General features: G+C 46.5%; 1 pseudogene; it reads left to right on the forward strand.

The window, feature by feature from the left end:
• Nucleotides 1–1,292: 1,292 nt before the first annotated feature.
• On the forward strand, nt 1,293–1,931 carry LOC142451364 (dickkopf-related protein 3 pseudogene; annotated as a pseudogene).
• Nucleotides 1,932–5,750: the final 3,819 nt, after the last annotated feature.

The raw sequence follows: 5,750 nt of genomic DNA on the forward strand, positions 1-5,750 counted from the left end.
CCGGTGGTGCAGCAGAAGAAAGGCCTGGCAGTCCCTAGCTATAAAGACGACTGCAAGAGAACCTACGGAGCTGTTCAACTTTGTCAAACGCATGGGGTTGCTATGAGTTGGAATAGACTCAACAGCTATCATCTTGATTTCAGTTTATGAGGCCTTCGAAAACACAGCTTGGAAACACTTCTGTTATTTCACACATTTCATAAAAGAGTTTTCGTAGGACATGCATTCCTCACATTCAAGATTCACTTTTAATGTCGCCCTTGACCGCTCCTTTGAGCTTCCTAACTACCTAGACGTGGTCCTGGTGGCACCGTGGGTCACACATTGGGCAAGTCCAGCTGCTGGGAACCACCAGCTGCTCCATGGGAGAAGAGGAGGCTGTCTAATCCCGTAAAAGGCTACAGTCTCGGTACAGTCTCAAGGGTAGTTCTACCCAGCCCTCTAGTGTCACAGACAGAATCAGCTCACTGGCAATGAAAGTGAGCTATGTCGAGAACTAGGTTGGACAGATGAGTCCATTTTACTGTGGAGGCCAAAGCCATGGAGGGACGTATGATATACTTGATCCTTCGGAGTGAGTCTTCCGGCAGAGCTGGGACTAGAAATCACATGCATGCATCCATTTGCTTGCAGTCACTGGTTCCCACACTTCCCACATCCCTCATCTTAGGTATTCTTCCCCCCCCCCCCCCCCCCGCCCCTTCTCTCCTCTAGAGCTATTTTCGCCCTGTAAACAGTCAAAACCAACTCACTGCCATCCAGTGGATTCTGACTTTCAGTAGCCCTAGGTCCAGTGGAACCAGCTCCCCCCCCCCCACCGCCCACCCCTGGTTTTGAGACTGTAAATCTTCATGGAAGTAGACAGCTTCATCTGTAAGGAAAATAAGATTATTTCTCTTTCTTTTACATGTATTCCTTTCTGGATACTCTGAGTCTATATTGGATCAGAGTCAATCTCAAACATTTCTTTGTGAGGAAAGCGGGAAATATTGACTCATGTCATTCAGTATTTGAGAGCATGTAATATTACTTAGCCTTGCTTTAGTCACCGTAAATAGTGACTTGAGGTGGGAGGGGAGGGGAGAGAGAAGGTTAAAGGATTACTTAGTCTGTGTCCAAGGCCAAAACAGGCTTTTGAATGCAATCATTTAGTAAAGGTGGCTGGAATAATATAACATTCTGCGAACGTCAGAGGAAATCAAGATTGTAGAGGGTATCTGGGATGATTTATCACCATATTTACTTGTCTTTAAAGTGCAGGGGGGTCCTGAGTGTCCAAATAATTTCGATATATGGAGACGCCTTCTCCTCTCTCCCGGTCCTCCTGCTCTCTGTCCGGACCGGCCTTCTCCGAGGAGGAATGCATCATTGACAAGGACTGTGCGCTGGGCCAGTCCGGCCAGTTTGCCAGCTTCCAGTACAGCTGCCAGCCATGCCGGGACCAGCAGGCCCTCTGCACCCGGGCCAGTGAGTGTTGTGGTGCCCAGCTGTGTCTCTGGGGTCACGGGACCATCTGCGACAACCAGAGGGACTGGCAGTCCGGGCTGTGCTGCGCCTTCCACAGAGGCCTGTTGTGTCCTGTGTGCACACCGCTGCCCGTGGAGGGCGAGCTGTGTCACGGCCCCGCCAGCGGTGGCTGGACCTCATCACCTAGGAGCTGGGGCCCGATGGGCGCTGGGCTGGTGCCCGTGCGCCCCGGGGCTGCTCTGCCAGACCCACAGCCACAGCCTGGTGTACACATGAAAGCCAGAGTTTGGTGGGAGCAGCGCTGAGGACAGTGTGGAGGAGAGCTTCCTGCCCAGAGGGACGCTGGCTGGGACACCCATGAGGACTTCGTGGAGGAGGTGCGCAGGTTTAGAGCCTTGTGGGGGAACCTGTCTGAGGAGACGGAGGCCCTGGGGCCTGAGCCTATGGATGGAGATGAGATCTAGCCCCGACCCAAGGACCCATGTACAATAGAAGTAGCTAATTTTAAAAAGTAATAATAATTTCAATATATGGAATCATGAACAGGGTTTGTTATGTGGGCGTCTAGAACGAAGACAGAGCAAACTCTCACTGCAATGAGGATTTCTCCTATGATCTTATTATTATTAAAAGATCATTTTACTGGGGGCTCTTAGAGCTCTTCTAACAACCCACACATCAGTTTTATCAAACATATTTATACATAAGTGGCCATCATCATTTTCTAAACAGTTACTTTCTATTTGAGCCCCTGGCATAAGCTCCTGTATTTTCCCTCCTTCCCCTCCTTTACTCACCCACCCACCCTTGATAAATTATTATTAGTTTCATCTCTTACACTAACTGCTGTCTCCCTTCATGCACGTTTCTGTTGTTAATTCCCTGGGGAGGGGATTATATATCGATCATTGTGATCGATCAGTTCCCCCTTTCTCCCCTTCACCCACCACCTTCGCTCTACCCTCCTGTATCCCTACTCCCATTTCTGTTCCTGAGGGGTTTATCTGACCTGCATTCCATGTGTCGTGAGCGCTTGTCTTTACCAGTGTGCATGCTCCAGTCTAGCCAGAACTGAAAGGCAGGACTGGGGCCATGATAGTGGGGGGTGAGGAAGCCTCAAGGAACCAGAGGGATATTGTGTGTTTCATTGGTGCTATCCTCTGGTTGACTAATCCCTTCCTTGTGACCCTTCTGTGAGGGGATGTCTCATTGTCTACAGATGGGTGTTGGGTCTCTGTTGCAACCCCCATTGTTCTCAACAATATGGTGTTTGTTTGTTTGCTTGTTTGTTTGTTTGGGGTCTTCTGATGCCGATTACCCGATGCACCTAATGATCACACAGGCTGATGTGCTTCTTCCATGTGGGCTTATTGCTTGAGACCTTATTCTTTTCATAAGTTCAGCACCACAAACTAGATACTCCTATCAATATCTTTCTTAGTCTGTGTTTAAAACTATCTGTAAGAGAGCCAACGTAATGGATCGTTCCTGGGGAAATAGTGACATCTTCTGGTGGCTGTTAGATTAAATATATTTATGTCGGACATGTCTTTCCCAGATAACTATTTTTAAATAAATAAATATTTTCCTATTCCATATATAGAGAGAGCCCCACCGTGTAGATTTCTAAAATTTTCTGTAAAAGAAAGTATAAACACTCTTCTAGAAATAACATTATAGCTCACTTATTTTATTCCCTGTCTTTCTCTTGTCCCTGACTTTATCATAAAATGTTTTAGTACGTCCTGTTACACCACTTTCTTCCTATAATCAGGTTATTTGGCTAGCTTTCCTTTCATTCAAGCCTCTTTAAGATAAACTCACAGTTCAAACAGACCCGGGAGATGCAGGATACTCTACCCCCCTCGACAACGTGGCCAGACTAATTTGATGAAATGTGACAGCTTCAACAGCAATTGTTAGAGGGCTCTGCACGTGGTCAAACTCTGCCCCGCCTCTTCTAAGAAGCTTCCTGATCCTCTAGCCCACCTGTGTCGTACAAGAAGTATGTGTCAACCTGGCTAGCTCCCTGTTGTTGTCAGGTGCCCTGGGGTCATGTACCAGGGACATAGGGTCCGTGTCAGTGCTTGGAAGCTTGCTGTTTGCTAATGTCTCGGGGCAGCTTGGAGTTTTCCCTTCAGAACCTTCAGGTCTTGATCACAGCCAACCTCTAGAAATGCTAAATGTCAACTCATTCATTTTAGTCCCCTTAGGCCATTATTCTCAGTATTCTGTGATTGTCCTCATTCTAAGATCGGATGAGGCTGCTCCCCATGTCTGTGTTATAAATGCAAACCCCTCCACTTGAATGAAGCAGGTTCAGTGTGGGATGTGTCGCACTCACAGTCTCAGAGGGGTTGACTCAAGTCACACCCGACTCAAGTCATCTCCTTCCTTGCATCACACCTTCTACCTTACAAGAGAGGAAAAGTGAGAAAAGTGAACAGAGAAGGGCCTCACTCATACCCAGGAAGAAGGGCAAGACGCGGCACAGTTCGTGGGGCCAGGATCCCTGAGCTGGGAACCTCACACGTGATATCTGCAAGGAACACTGGACCCACAGACGTTGAAGGGGATGGAGAACAACCGCCCCTACAGTCAGCACCCTACAGTCAGCACCCTACAGTCAGACATCTACCCTCCTCCACAACTTTAGGAAAATAAACTTGTTTGGGGGCCTCCCCAAAAAAACCTGAACTTTTTTAAAGCTCTGTATTTGAATTTTTTTACAAAACAACCTTATCACCTTCATAGTACTCTCCATTACACTTAATACATTTGTCAAATCTGAAATTCCATTCTTGGAAACATTTTTCGAACTCAACTGTTTGGATGGCTGACAGCCCTCCCTTGTTTGTTTGTTTGTTTTTTTCTCCGCCTCTTCTATGTTGTCAACTCATTGTCCTTTCATTCATGGAGAAAAAAAAGAAGAAGTCACAAAGAGTGAGGTCAGGTGAGTAAGGTGTGTGGCCAAGAGAGGCATGCTGTTTTTTGCCAAAAACTGGTTCACTGAGATGACTGCATGAGCAGGTGCATTGTCATGTGTCAAAACCAGTCCCCCGTCTGCCACAAATTTGTTATACACTGTTACACAATCCTTTCAAAACCTCTAAATAGAAAGATTGATCAACAGTCTCACTTGGTGGAATGAACTTCAAATGCACTATGAGTCGACATTTTCATCTGTTCAGGAAGTGGATGGAAGTCCAGAACAAGGTTTGTCATCAATCGACATTTCATCGTTTTTTGAAATGAGAAAACCACTCATACACTTGGTTTTTCTCACAGTGCTCTCCTTGTAAGCTGTTTCAGTGACATTTTTCCTGAGCAGAAAACAAAATTTCACAGTCATACACTGTTCTCTTAAGTCGGCCATCACACACAAAAAAGAAATGAGGTTTGAACAAAACTGGTTTTTTGAAAAAAATTCACTGTGACCAGAGGGAACCTTCCCAGGCAGCACCACTGGATACACTAACTCAGAGAAGAGTTGCTAGATGCTCACCTAGTGGGAGAAATACATACTGCGAAAGGTCTGCCTGGCACAATCCAATTCTGGGGTTTTTTGTTTGTTTGTTTGTCTACCCTCACTCCCTGCCCCTATGTATAGATACAGTATTTTTTCCTTTGAAAAAAAATCTCTCCAGATTCCTTGTCCCTCAAATAGTAATGGCTTGAAAAAAAGTAAAAATAAAATCGAAATGGAGTTGGAGTCTTTAATAACAACTTTATCAAAAAATAAAAGGGGGACACACACACATAATATTTTATTTTCTAGAGGACTGGCTGCATGACTTGAGTTTGGCACACCACTGCTATTTCGCAAAACGAGATGTTGACATTCTGGGTCGGAGGGAGTGGCAAGGACCTGCAGTACCGACACTGGCTGATGCGGGGCAGAAGCACACACTCCCTGAAGCCGGGATAGAGGTGGCTCCTCTTCAGGGAAGGCGGGCAAGCGAGTAAGGCTCCTGCTCCTGCCAGAGGCCTTTCCAGTGCTTCGCCAAAGGGAATTTCAGAGTGTTCACTATTAGAGACAGATTTTCCTAAACACTCTGGGATCTCTTCTAGCACAGGAATGAGAGTGTCAAGTGCGCCAGCCTCGCCTTTATGTTCACAGTCTCTGGGCCTCTCTGAACTTTTGGTATGCCCCTGGAAATCCCCATATCGTATGTCTTCCCATTCAGAAAGAGCGGGGGACTCAAGGACATAGACTTGGCAGGCGTCTGCATGATTGGTGCCTCCTACATCCAAACTCTAGACATGAGAGTCTCTATTTTGTT

This window comes from Tenrec ecaudatus, chromosome 6 (assembly GCF_050624435.1).
Source record: "Tenrec ecaudatus isolate mTenEca1 chromosome 6, mTenEca1.hap1, whole genome shotgun sequence".
NCBI classification, from domain to species: domain Eukaryota; kingdom Metazoa; phylum Chordata; class Mammalia; order Afrosoricida; family Tenrecidae; genus Tenrec; species Tenrec ecaudatus.